Below are 15558 nucleotides of genomic sequence, written 5' to 3'. Positions count from 1 at the left end.
GGACCAGAGACTGCATTAGTTAGGGAAGCAGAAAAACGGCCTGAGTAGGACCACAGACCTCTTCCGGCTGGACCAGCACCGGGGTACCGTCAGCTACCCACGACCCCCGCCGCAGGATTTAGAGACTGCTGGTGAGTGGAACACAGCTTCTGCTCCAATCTTTAAATAGTGACAACGATAACAACTAACCCCAGAGATTACCAGATGGCGAAAGGTAAACGTAATAATCTTACTAACAGGAACCAAGACCACTCACCATCATCAGAACCCAGCACCCCCACTTCGCCCAGTCCAGGGCACCCCAACACACCGGAAAAGCTAGACACGGATTTAAAAGCATATCTCCTGATGATGATAGAGGACTTCAAGAAGGACTTTAATAACACACTTAAAGAAATGCAGGAGAACACTGATAAAAAGGCAGAAGACAATAAAGAGGAAGCACAAAAATCCCTTAAAGAATTGCAGGAGAACACTGCTAAAGAGTTACAAATCCTTAAAGAAAAACATGATAACATAATCAAACAGGTAGAAGTCCTTACAGAAAAACAGGAAAACACATCCAAACAGATGATGGAAATGAACAAAACCATACTAGACCTAAAAAGGGAAGTAGACACAATAAAGAAAACCCAAAATGAGGCAACACTGGAGATAGAAACCCTAGGAAAGAAATCTGGAACCATAGATATGAGCATCAGCAACAGAATACAAGAGATGGAAGAGAGAATCTCAGGTGCAGAAGATTCCATAGAGAACATCGGCACAACAATCAAGGAAAATGTAAAATGCAAAAAGATCCTAACTCAAAACATCCAAGAAATACAGGACATAATGAGAAGACCAAACCTACGGATAATAGGAGTGGATGAGAATGAAGATTTTCAACTCAAAGGACCAGCAAACATCTTCAACAAAATTATAGAAGAAAACTTCCCAAATCTAAAGAAAGAGATGCCCATGAACATACAAGAAGCCTACAGAACTCCAAATAGACTGGACCAGAAAAGAAATACCTCCCGACACATAATAATCAGAGCAACAAATGCTCTAAATAAAGATAGAATACTAAAAGCAGTAAGAGAAAAAGGCCAAGTAACATATAAAGGCAAGCCTATCAGAATTACACCAGACTTTTCACCAGAGACTATGAAAGCCAGAAGATCCTGGACGGATGTTATACAGACACTAAAAGAACACAAATTCCAGCCCAGGCTACTATACCCAGCCAAACTCTCAATTAACATAGATGGAGAAACCAAAGTATTCCACGACAAAACCAAATTCACACATTATCTCTCCACGAATCCAGCCCTTCAAAGGATAATAACAGAAAAAAACCAATACAAGGACAGGAACCACGCCCTAGAAACAACAAGAAGGTAATCCCTCAACAAACCTAAAAGAAGACAGCCACAAGAACAAAATGCCAACTTTAACATCAAAAATAACAGGAAACAACAATTACTTTTCCTTAATATCTCTTAATATCAATGGACTCAACTCCCCGATAAAAAGACATAGACTAACAAACTGGCTACACAAACAAGACCCAACATTTTGCTGCTTACAGGAAACTCATCTCAGAGAAAAGGATAGACACTACCTCAGAATGAAAGGCTGGAAAACAATTTTCCAAGCAAATGGCATGAAGAAACAAGCTGGAGTAGCCATTCTAATATCTGATAAGATTGACTTCCAACCCAAAGTCATTAAAAAAGACAGGGAGGGACACTTCATACTCATCAAAGGTAAAATCCTCCAAGAGGAACTATCAATCCTGAATATCTATGCTCCAAATACAAAGGCAGCCACATTCATTAAAGAAACTTTAGTAAAGCTCAAAGCACACATTGCACCTCATACAATAATAGTGGGAGACTTCAACACACCACTTTCACCAATGGACAGATCATGGAAACAGAAACTAAACAGGGACACAGTGAAACTAACAGAAATTATGAATCAAATGGATTTGGCAGATATCTACAGAACATTCTATCCTAAAACAAAAGGATATACCTTCTTCTCAGCACCTCATGGTACCTTCTCCAAAATTGACCACATAATTGGTCACAAAACAGGCCTCAACAGATATAAAAATATTGAAATTGTCCGATGCATCCTATCAGATCACCATGGACTAAGGCTGATCTTCAATAACAAAATAAATAATAGAAAGCCAACCTTCACGTGGAAACTGAACAACACTCTTCTCAATGATACCTTGGTCAAGGAAGGAATAAAGAAAGAAATTAAGGACTTTTTAGAGTTCAATGAAAATGAAGCCACAACATACCCAAACTTATGGGACGCAATGAAAGCATTTCTAAGAGGAAAACTCATAGCTCTGAGTGCCTCCAAAAGGAAACTAGAGAGAGCACACATTAGCAGCTTGACAACACACCTAAAAGCACTAGAACAAAAGGAAGCAAATTCACCCAAGAGGAGTAGACGGCAGGAAATAATCAAACTCAGGGGTGAAATCAACCAAGTGGAAACAAGAAAAACGATTCAAAGAATCAACCAATCAAGGAGCTGGTTCTTTGAGAAAATCAACAAGATAGATAAACCCTTAGCCAGACTCACTAGAGGGCACAGGGAAAGCATCCTAATTAACAAAATCAGAAATGAAAAAGGAGACATAACAACAGATCCTGAAGACATCCAAAACACCATCAGATCCTTCTACCAAAGGCTATACTCAACAAAACTGGAGAACCTGGATGAAATGGAGAAGTTCCTAGACAGATACCAGGTACCAAAGTTGAATCAAGATCAGGTTAATGATCTAAACAGCCCTATATCCCCCAAAGAAATAGAAGCAGTCATTAATAGTCTCCCAACTAAAAAAAGCCCAGGACCAGATGGGTTTAGTGCAGAGTTCTATCAGACCTTCAAAGAAGATCTAATCCCAGTTCTTCACAAACTATTCCACAAAATAGAAACAGAAGGTACTCTACCCAACTCATTCTATGAAGCCACAATTACTCTGATACCTAAACCACAAAAAGACCCAACAAAGATAGAAAACTTCAGACCAATATCCCTTATGAATATTGATGCAAAAATCCTCAATAAAGTTCTTGCTAACCGAATCCAAGAACACATCAAAACAATCATCCATCCTGACCAAGTAGGTTTCATCCCAGGGATGCAGGGATGGTTCAATATACGGAAATCCATCAACGTAATCCAGTATATAAACAAACTCAAAGACAAAAACCACATGGTCATCTCCTTAGATGCGGAAAAAGCATTTGACAAGATCCAACACCCATTCATGATAAAAGTCTTGGAAAGATCAGGAATTCAAGGCCCATACCTAAACATGATAAAAGCAATCTACAGCAAACCAGTAGCCAACATCAAAGTAAATGGTGAGAAGCTTGAAGCAATCCCTCTAAAATCAGGGACTAGACAAGGCTGTCCACTTTCTCCATACCTATTCAACATTGTACTTGAAGTCCTAGCCAGAGCAATTCGACAACAAAAGGAGATCAAAGGGATACAAATTGGAAAAGATGAAGTCAAAATATCACTTTTTGCAGATGATATGATAGTATATATAAGTGACCCTAAAAATTCCACCAGAGAACTCCTAAGCCTGATAAACAGCTTCGGTGAAGTAGCTGGATATAAAATTAACTCAAACAAATCAATGGCCTTTCTCTACACAAAGAATAAGCAGGCTGAGAAAGAAATTAGGGAAACAACACCCTTCTCAATAGTCACAAATAATATAAAATATCTTGGCGTGACTCTAACTAAGGAAGTGAAAGATCTGTATAATAAAAACTTCAAGTCTCTGAAGAAAGAAATTATAGAAGATCTCAGAAGATGGAAAGATCTCCCATGCTCATGGATTGGCAGGATCAACATTGTAAAAATGGCTATCTTGCCAAAAGCAATCTACAGATTCAATGCAATCCCCATCAAAATTCCAAATCAATTCTTCAACGAATTAGAAAGTGCAATCTGCAAATTCATCTGGAATAACAAAAAACCTAGGATAGCAAAAACTCTCCTCAAGGATAAAAGAACCTCTGGTGGAATCACCATGCCGGACCTAAAGCTCTACTACAGAGCAATTGTGATAAAAACTGCATGGTACTGGTATAGTGACAGACAAATAGACCAATGGAATAGAATTGAAGACCCAGAAATGAATCCACACACCTACGGTCACTTGATCTTCGACAAGGGAGCTAAAAACATCCAGTGGAAGAAAGACAGCATTTTCAACAAATGGTGCTGGCACAACTGGTTGTTAACATGTAGAAGAATGCGAATCGATCCATTCCTATCTCCTTGTACTAAGGTCAAGTCTAAGTGGATCAAGGAACTTCACATAAAACCAGAGACACTGAAACTTATAGAGGAGAAAGTGGGGAAAAGCCTTGAAGATATGGGCACAGGGGAAAAATTCCTGAATAGAACAGTAATGGCTTGTGCTGTAAGATCGAGAATTGACAAGTGGGACCTCATGAAACTACAAAGCTTCTGCAAGGCTAAAGACACCATCAATAAGACAAAAAAACCACCAACAGATTGGGAAAGGATCTTCACCTATCCTAAATCAGATAAGGGACTAATATCCAATATATATAAAGAACTCAAGAAGGTGGACTCCAGAAAGTCAAATAACCCCATTAAAAAATGGGGCTCAGAACTGAACAAAGAATTCTCACCTGAGGAATACCGAATGGCAGAGAAGCACCTGAAAAAATGTTCAACATCCTTAATCATCAGGGAAATGCAAATCAAAACAACCCTGAGATTCCACCTCACACCAGTCAGAATGGCTAAGATCAAAAATTCAGGTGACAGCAGATGCTGGCGAGGATGTGGAGAAAGTGGAACACTCCTCCATTGTTGGTGGGATTGCAAGCTTGTACAACCACTCTGGAAATCAGTCTGGCGGTTCCTCAGAAAATTGGACATAGTACTACCGGAGGATCCAGCAATACCTCTCCTGGGCATATATCCAGAAGATGTCCCAACCGGTAAAAAGGACACATGCTCCACTATGTTCATAGCAGCCCTATTTATAATAGCCAGAAGCTGGAAAGAACCCAGATGTCCCTCAACAGAGGAATGGATACAGAAATTATGGTACATTTACACAATGGAGTACTACTCAGCTATTAAAAAGAATGAATTTATGAAATTCCTAGCCAAATGGATGGACCTGGAGGGCATCATCTTGAGTGAAGTAACACAATCACAAAAGAACTCACACAATATGTATTCATTGATAAGTGGATATTAGCCCAAAACTTAGGATACCCAAGATATAAGATACAATTTGCTAAACGCATGAAACTGAAGAAGAATGAAGACCAAAGTGTGGACACTGTGCACCTTCTTAGAATTGGGAACAAAACACCCAGGGAAGGAGTTACAGAGACAAAGTTCGTAGCTGTGATGAAAGGATGGACCATTTAGAGACTGCCGTATCCAGGGATCCATCCCATAATCAGCTTCTAAACACTGACACCATTGCATACACTAGCAAGATTTTGCTGAAAGGACCCAAATATAGCTGTCTCTTGTGAGACGATGCCGGGGCCTAGCAAACACAGGAGTGGATGTTCACAGTCAGCTATTGGATGTATCACAGGGCTCCCAATGGAGAAGCTAGAGAAAGTACCCAAGGAGCTAAAGGGATCTGCAACCCTATTGTTGGAACAACATGATGTACTAACCAGAACCCCGGAGCTCTTGTCTCTAGCTGCATATGTATCGAAAGATGGCCTAGTCGGCCATCACTGGAAAGAGAGGCCCATTGGACTTGCAAACTTTATATGCCCCAATATAGGGGAATGCCAGGGCCAAAAGAATGGGAATGGGTGGGTAGGGAAGTGGGGGGCGCTATGGGGGACTTTTGGGATAGCATTGGAAATGTAATTGAGGAAAATATGTAATAAAAATATTAAAAATCAAAAAAAAAAAAAAAAAAAAAAAAAAAAAAAAGATGTGATGGGAAGAACTTGTTAGAGTGCTCAGTAGGCAAAGGAGCTTGCTACACAGGCCTGACAACCTGAATTTGATTCCTGGAACCCTCCTGAATGTGGAGGAAGAAATGACTGTACAAATTGCCCTCTGACATCTGTACCTTGGTATGCACATGTGTGTGTGTGTGTGTGTGTGTGTGTGTGTGTGTGCATGCACACACACACACACACACACACACACTAATTGAAAAAGAAAAAGATCTGATAGGAAATGACAGCAGGGCGAGCTTCTCATAGGAAGGTCAATGAAAGTCAACATCCTAAATTTGCTTAGAGAAAGTACATCAAAATGATTATCATTTCCTTCAAATGGCCAGAGGTTTGCCCTGGAGGTCAGATGAAATGTGGTGTCATATTACATGCTCCAGTTGGAAAGGGGAGAGTTCCATTTTTTTTAAATGATATTCAATATTATAGTTACTAGAGAGAATAACTGTAGCAGAAAAAAATAAATTTTTAAAGTTTACATTATTCATTTGTGTGTGTGTGTGTGTGTGTGAGAGAGAGAGAGAGAGAGAGAGAGAGAGAGAGAGAGAGAGAGAGAGAGAGAGAGAGAGGGAGGGAGAGAGAGAGAGAGAGAGAGAGAGAGAGAGAGAGAGGAGAGTTGGTTCTGCTTTTCTGCCATGTGGATCCAAAGGATGGAGCTCAAACCATTAGGCTTGATGGCAGGTGCTTTTACCTGCTAAGTTATCTCATCAACTCAAAGCTATTTTCTTTAAAAATTAAACCTCTAGAGATGGCCAGATGGCTCAGTGAGTGAGGGTGCTTCCCATCAAACCGGATGAGCTGAGTTCAATACCTGGTACCAGGAAAGAATGTACTCCTGTACATTGTACTTTGACTTCCATACATGTGCTGTGTCATATATGTGCATAAATAAATAAATAAATAAATAAATAAATAAATAAATGCATTTTTTGTTTTTCAAGACAGGGTTTCTCTGTATACCCTTGGCTGTTCTAGAAGCCACTCTGTAGACCAGGCTAGCCTTGAACTCAGAGATCCACCTGCCTTTGCCACCGGAGTACTGGGATTAAAGGTGTGTACCTCCACACCTCAATAATTAATATGATTTTAAAGATTTAATATTTCTATGCTACCATGTAATGGCTCCCAATATACATTATGTTTAAAAAAATAAGTATAGAGCTTCCCACTGGAGCATGTGGATACAAGTGATCACATCCCCAAAGAAAAATCACTCCCTTCCTGAATAACCATCTACTGTTAATAGCTCCTTAGCTATTGGGGACTTGAATACTCTTTCTTTATTCACGTTGGAATTTGATCAGCTTGGCCTTGTTTAGGTTTTGTGCAGGTAAGCACAGGAGAGAATTAAATACAGAAAGTTGTCCTCTGGCCTCCACCTATGTGCTGTGTGATGAGTGTATCCACATTAAAGCACACATATCATACGTATATACATGCATGCATACAAATAATAACAACAATAATAATAACACTTGAAGTACATTTAAAATTAGAAACAAACACAATGAAAAAAGCTGAAAGGTAACTGAGGCAAGGCGGAGGAGGGTGTGTTATTGGAACTGCAAAGAAATCATGGCACAGTCTCTGGTTTTATACTGAGAAATATTTACACGATCAAAATAAACGAAGTGCTATTCTATTGGTTTTCAATCATTTGAAATCCAAGCTAAAGAAAAGAAATCACAGAAAACTTAGCCTTTGTTGCTAACAAGTTTTGTAATTGGAGTTTAATAAACTCTATTAGTTACTAATTAATATGACTTGGCCAGCTTCCCAATAGTCAAGGCAGAGTTCTTTGTATTTTTAAAATAAGCTCTAGCACAATTACTGGGGAATTAGCCCTAAGTCTATTTTTCTAATCACTAGCCTGTCTACTTCCCAGCTATATGACCCAAGTACTTGCTCTTTGAATCTTGCCTGGGTTATTTCTGCTTCAGCAGTCTGTCCTGGGTTGGGTGCTTTTAACTCAAGGCATGTGTTCCTGGTTCATCATGTCTAAGAGACCTCCTCCTCTCCCTTCTTCTTCTATGCTCCTTCTCTCTCCCTCTCCTTTCTCCTTCTTCTCCTGGTTGGTGCCTACCTGCATCTCCCAGTCAAGCAAGTGAAACCCCGCCTACCTCTATTCCTTCCAGTATGGGCTGTAGCCACCTTTATTTAACTAATAGTTTTAAATTAGGGAATAAGGTTTGCATAACAAAAGCTGGTGTACATGGGAATTTGCTCATCTCCAAGCAACCAGATCTTAGGGTACAGAATTTAGCATTTTAACATAGCAGCATCAGAATAACATCCAACATTAAATGTAAAAGCCTCTAGAAAGTAGGATTACAGGAGGAAGAAAAAGTATAAAGACACCAACATTCTAATTTTAAGAAGTGTGAAAGTGGGCTGGTGAGATGGCTCAGTGGGTAAGAGCACACGACTGCTCTTCCGAAGGTCTAGAGTTCAAATCCCAGTAACCACATGGTGGCTCACAACCATCCACAACAAGATCTGACTCCCTCTTCTGGAGTGTCTGAAGACAGCTACAGTGTACTTACATATATTAATAAAATAAATTGTTAAAAATATATATATATATATATATATATATATATATATATATATATATATATATATATAAAAAGAAGTGTGAAAGCTGAGCGTGGTGGTGCACACCTTTAATCCCAGCACTTGGGAAGCAGAGGCAGGCGGATTTCTGAGTTCAAGGCCAGCCTGGTCTACAGAGTGAGTTCCAGGACAGCCAGGGCGATACAGAGAAACCCTATCTCGAAAAACAAAACAAAACAAAACAAAAAAAAAAAAAAAAAAAAAAGTGTGAAATCTCGAGATATTACCTATAGGTTTATAAAGGCACAAAACAAAACAACAACAACAAACAAAACAAAAAAAAAGATGCACATTATTATCTGTTTTCTGTTGTAGAGGGAACTAAAGAGAAGAATTTTAGAAATAATAATGTATTAGGGAAAGAGAAAGCGGTGCTGTGATGTAAGTGAGCTACCCCCCCCCCATCTATCACAGTGGGAAGCAATAGATGCTGAAAACAGTTGGCAAACTAAGAAATGATTTAGAGAAAATGGATTCTTGTAATATTCTGGTCACTGGTTTCTCTGCTTCTACCTTTGCCCCCTTTTAGTCCATTGTTAACACAGCAGCTGGAAAGATTCTATTAAGACTTAAAACTTAAACTCTGTCATCACGGCTCATCAGAACAAAAGACCGTGTCATTACAATGGCTACCTAAGCTTCACACAATAGTCCGCCTCATCGGTCCCATCCCTGCCAATCCTGCTGGTCCTCTTGCTAGTTTCTCAACAGTCCAATGGCCCTTTTGCTGTTTCTTGATGAGCTAAGCTTTTCCACTTTAGGACATTGTCATCAGCTATGCTTTCTGCAAGAATTCTCTTTCTCCGGATATCCTTGTACTCACTCTATCATCTCCTCAGGTGCTTATTTTTTTTTTTTGATTTTTAATATTTTTATTACATATTTTCCTCAATTACATTTCCAATGCTATCCCAAAAGTCCCCCATAGCGCCCCCCACTTCCCTACCCACCCATTCCCATTCTTTTGGCCCTGGCATTCCCCTATATTGGGGCATATAAAGTTTGCAAGTCCTCAGGTGCTTATTAAAATGCCTGCTTCTCAGGGTTTTTCCTGACCACTGTATTTGAAATTGCAGCCCATTGCCTGAATACTCTATCTCCTCCCTCTGATTTTTTTTCTCCATAGCATAACATTTACTGTTTTTGAAAAATATTTTAAATTCTTTCTCTCTCTCTCTCTCTCTCTCTCTCTCTCTCTCTCTCTCTCTCTCTCTCTCTCTCTCTCTCTCTGTGTGTGTGTGTGTGTGTCCACAGACGCCAGAAGAGGTGCTTGCATCCGCTAGAGCTGGAGTTACACTCAGTTGTGAATTGCTGGTGATGGGATTCGAACTTGGGACCACTAGAAGAGCAGGACGCTGAGGCCTTGTCTCATTTACTCTATTTTGATGTGTCTCATATGTTTTTTGTATTACATATTTGTGGTGGTTTGAATACGAATAGCCCCCATTGGATGATATAGTTGAACATTTAACGACCAGCGTGTGGAACTATTTGATAGGCTTAGAAAGATTAGGAGGAGTAGCTTGCTGGGGGAACTGTGTCACTGGAGGCAGGCTTTGAGTTCTCTCGAAAACACAAAGCTCAGGTTCTCTCTCTACCTGTGCATCATGATGTAAGGGTCTCAGGCACTGGTCCACTGCCTGTCCACATACTGCCATGCTCCTTGCCATTTTAGAAGTGAGCTAAGTTTCTGAAACTGTAAACAAGTCTCCAGTTAAAAGCTCCCTTTTATAAGAGTTGCCTTGACCCTGGTATCTCTTCACAGCAATTGAACAGTGACTGAGACACTACACAGCTATCTACTTTTCTTACTGCTTTGTTTTCTCACTAGATCTGTATTGAGCCAAGATTTTCATGCTTTGTTCAGTAGTCCATTCACAGTGCATGGAACTATGACTATTACTCAGTAGGTGCTTGTTTCGAGCTAACTTGTATCTCCCCAAATGCATAAGTTGAACCTCTAGTACCTTAAGATGTAAGTAAAGATTCCTTTTCTGAAGTGAGTGAGTGAAAATGAAGCCATTGATATGCATTTAGTTTAATGTAGCGGCTGTCCTCAAAAGAAGAGAAAGATACCTAGGAGCGGTGGCACTTGAGAATGTCAAGCAGAAGAATTTCCATGAGTTTGAGGCCAGCCTGAGTCAGGTTACATAGTGAGGCTTTATCTGAGAATGAACATAAACAAACAAACAAACAAACAAACAAATAGAGGTGGATAAATACCAAAGAAGTCCAAACTTCCTAGGACAAACATGTGAATAGATGGGAAGAGAACAGCCATGTACAAGCTAAGGACAGACGTCAGGACAGTTTTGATCCTTTGGACTGAGAAAAGCCAACCCTGCTAACACTTCAATTTTGGCCTGCAGCTTCTTACACTGAAAAAACAAATTTGTAATATTTAAATCTGTGGTATTTTGTTATGGTAACCTTAGCAAAGAAACCCAGTGCTTAAAACTGCGTGGTTAGTTAAATTAATGAAAAATGGGATGTATTAGTCCCCATTGCTATAACTCAACACCAGAGGCTGTGTTCTTTATACAGAAATGAATTGGATTTGGCTCATAGCTCCAGAGAATCAGGATCATGGAGTCAGTATCTGCTGGGTTCTGTTGAGCACCTTCTAGCTGTATCATAATGTACCATGTGGAGCACAGTGGGAGTGTTAAGTGAGAGGCAAAAAATGGAAAGATAGGACGCCAGAGAGATTCGGGGACCAGCCTCACTCTTCATAACCGACTGCTCTCATAGGAACTAACTAGAGTCCGCTGAGAACTACATTAATCTCTCCCAAGGGGTATGGCACAAATGACTTAATCGCCTCTTAAAGGCTCTACAACATCAGCTCCAACACCACCACACCGAGGACAAAGCTTCCAATACATGAAAGTTGGGGTGGGGTGGGGGGAAGCCATATTCATATTATAGCACAAAGTAATGGCTATGGCAGGAACCATTAGAAAAACCCAAGTGAGAAACACTTAAAAATGGTGACGCAGGGCTGAGGGTAAAACTCAGTTGCTAGAGAGCCTGTCTTCTGTGCAAGAGTCCCTGGACTCAATCTCCTGTACTGCAGAAATCCTGCTGAGATGGCCGAAGCCTAAAGTCACCACTTCAGAGGTAGAGGGAGGAGGATCAGGAATTCAAGGTTCTCCTCAAGTACATGGCCACCCTGGGCTACATTAAGCCCTGTATTAAAAACAGTTGTGGTGACCCTTAAAGAGACTACATTTATGGAGGAACAGAGTGGGAGATAGTGCTTTTTTTTTTCCTATCCTGATTTCTACATAACAGAGTGACTTACAGAGGTGAGGGCTGGGGTGTCACCCTGAAGCTGGCAGCAGGAGGTGCTAAAACAGCCTCTTGACTCTTTTTTTTTTTTTTTCCAGTTTTTCGAGACAGGGTTTCTCTGTGTAGCCCTGGCTGTCCTGGAACTCACTTTGTAGACCAGTCTGGCCTCGAACTCAGAAATCCGCCTGCCTCTGCCTCCCAAGTGCTGGGATTAAAGGCGTGCGCCACCATGCCCGGCGAGATAGTGCTTTTTATTCGAAATCTTTTGGCACTATTTAATCTTTCTGTACACTAATGCAGTGCTTTGATAATTTTTTACTATGAAGTTTTTTCACACAAGGATATTTATTGTATTATCTACATTTTCTGTAATCTAGAAATATTTTCTTGTCTGCAATTTTTAAAATATAGAATTATGTCATTTCTCCCTTAGTCTTCCTACATTTTCCCATGTCATCCCGACTTGGGCATCCCCTTTCAAATTCATGACTACTTTTTCTTTAATTATTGTTTCCTATGGGCATAAATCTGTAAATACAACCTGCTGAGTCCAGTTAGTGTTGTTTGTATGTTTGTGAGTTCAGGGCTGACCACTTGATATTGGATAACCAATTAGAGGGTTCATCCCTGGAGAAGACTAATCCTCCCTCTCTTGCCAGTCCTTAGCTGCTTACAGTTTGTTTTTGTTTTTGAGTTAGTTAGTTAGTTAGTTAGTTAGTTTTTTTGTCTAGGACTGAGCCGCTATGAGATTCCTCCCCCTTATTTGTTAATATGTCTGTTATGCTGTTGTTCATGTCTTGTTTAGGCAGCCATATTGTTAAGGTATCATGGGTGAAACTTCCCAGTCATTTTTAGGAGATACAATCTCACAGGAGATTTTCTGGCTCTCTGGCTCTTACAATGTTCCTTGAGCCTTAGGTATGGGAATTGTGTTATGGACAGAAACGCCAGAGTCAGTTGTTCTCTGCATTTTGACCAGTTGTGGTTTCCTGTAAAGCTTTCTCTGTGCTTCAGTGAGATGCTTCCTTGATGTGAAGCGAGAGCTACACTTATCTGTGGGTATCAGAGTAAGTAGCTGGGATGCAGTTAGAACTGCAGTTGTTTAGTTAAGTGGCACTAGCAGATTGTCCTCTAAGATCCAGGACCTCACTAGTGCTGGGTAGTTGGCTAAATTTCCTGTAGTAGGCATGGTATTCCTCTTGTTGATTGGGCTTTAAGTCCAATTACACAACTGGTTTGGTTAGTACATTGTATGAATGCCATGATTGCACCTTTAGGGATATATTTTGATAAACATTTAAAATACTAATTTAAAAAGCTTCTATGGAAGGATACGCCTGTAATCCCAATACTGAGGAAACCGAGGGAGGATTGTAAATTGGAGGGAGGTCTTGATAGAGCAAGACCCTGTCTCAGAAGACCAGGGAAAACAACAAGAAGGGCTTATAAATAGGGTCAACCTGTGAGATGGATATAATGTAGAAAACTTGCTATTGTTCCCCATAATTCATCCTTCAGTTCCTCTGTTTGAGAGGAACTCAGACGTGAATGATAGTTCCCGTGACAGGGCTAGGAATGTAGGAGGCATAGTAAATGTAGGGAGGTTGACCTCTCTCCACAGAGGTTTACATAAGGCCTCATTATCCACAAATGCAACGGGTGGTTCAGCCCATATTGACACACACTCCCAGCATGGCTGAGCACTGCCACTCTAATTTTATCCTTCTGCTCTTCATAAATAAACATTGGATAATACTGCCTTCTTTCTTTTATCCCAGATCTCCAATCCAGGATTTCCCCTAGTCCACGAATCTTGTTGGAATGCCTTCGGAGCATCACTGATCCAGGAGCTGACCTTCTGTCATTTACATGGCGTCTCCTTGATGAAATGTTCTCTAGCTGCTTAAGAACATAGCGAACAGTTTCTCACTGATTCCAACTTGAACAAAAATCACACCTCCCTCCTTGTTCGACAGACCCCCCAAAGCATCTACTTTTCCAAGTACACAGTAAGTACATACTCAACTCTGGATCTGTGAGGTGTACTGGCCACTATATATTCACGATAAGTCTGTCCATTAATTAGTGTTTTGTCCAGATAGAAGTGGTTAAGACAAATCAAATATCTTGGGACCTATTCTGAGAATATGTTTTCTGAAGATAGAACTAGAAAAATCAAAGGCAGACACTATTCTTTTTTTCTTTTTTTAAATTATATGTAAGTACACTGTAGCTGTCCTCAGATACTCCAGAAGCAGGCATCAGGTTTCATTACAGATGGTTGTGAGCCACCACGTGGTTGCTGGGATTTGAACTCGAGACCTTCAGAAGAGCAGTCGGCGCTCTTAACCACTGAGCCATCTCGCCAGCCCGGCAGACACTATTCTATTCCAATACCTAGAACATAAGATTTGCCTTGAAAAGCTACTTTTTTTTTTTTTTTTTTTTTTTTTGCATTGCCAGGTACTAAGAGCTTGCTAGGGAATAGGCAATAACCTTGTTGCCTAACGAAAGCGATATGGAATTACCCATCCCAAACAAACAAACAAACAACCACGAGACTGCCAACAGTAGTTTCTTTCAGAGGGAGAAAGTGGAGACTTTGACAATGAGGTAAAAAAAAATAAAGGAGGCCTGATTTTCAGTGTATATCCTTATATAACTTTAAGATTTTGTTCTATGTGCATATATTAGATATGCAAAAATATTATTTTTATATCAGTATGCTATACAGAACCGCAGGATTTGGATTTTAAACCAAATTTGTACCCAGCTACAATTGGAAATAATATAATCATGTTTCTGATACAGTGAGGTGTTCACGTCTGTAGTTCTAGCTTTCAGGAGGCTGAAGCAGGAGAGCTGCAAGTTTGAGTTTAGGTTCACCAGTATAAAAAGACTGTGATTGCTTAAAAAGTTGATTAAAAAAAAAAGATGTATGTGTTTATTATATATGAGTACACCATAGCTGTCTCCAGACACACCAGAAGAGGGCATCCGATCTCATTACAGATGGTTGTGAGCCACCATGTGGTTGCTGGGATTTGAATTCAGAACCTTCGGAAGAGCAGTCAGTGCTCTTAACCTCTAAGCCATCTCTCCAGCCCTTAAAAAGTTAAAGAGTATAATTATCATACTTCTTATGAGATAATAGACATATATTTTGGCAATTTGTTAGACTCTGAGTCCCACACTGACAAAAACAGAAAAGAAATTATTGTCTGCAATAATGTCCCTTGTTGATGACTTCTCTTAAATTACAAGAAAATATGCAGAAGACAATTGATCTACACAGAAAATTTCACATATATCACCAAAGCAACAACTGTAAGTATAATTGGAGGTCTGAAAAATGCAGTGACAAAATTTTAATTATATTTTAATACATGACATAATTAATTGACCAGGAGTTTTAAGTACTGTGTGTTATAGCAGACAAGAGAAAATCAGTCTATCCATGAGTAAATAATCTCATGCTTTGTTTTAATTTGGATAAATAACAATAAGGTTCAAATATGTTCATGTAAAAGTATGCTTTATTAAGGAGTAATGGTGTCTTTAATCCCAGCACTCAGGAGGCAGAGCCAAGTGGATCTTTTGAGTTCAAGCCCAGCGTGGTCTACAAAGCAAGTTTCAGGACAGCCAGGAC

This window comes from Mus caroli, unplaced genomic scaffold, assembly GCF_978045245.1.
Source record: "Mus caroli unplaced genomic scaffold, Mus_caroli_1 scaffold_5, whole genome shotgun sequence".
NCBI classification, from domain to species: Eukaryota; Metazoa; Chordata; class Mammalia; order Rodentia; family Muridae; genus Mus; species Mus caroli.
Note: the sequence above shows the minus strand (reverse complement) of the source record.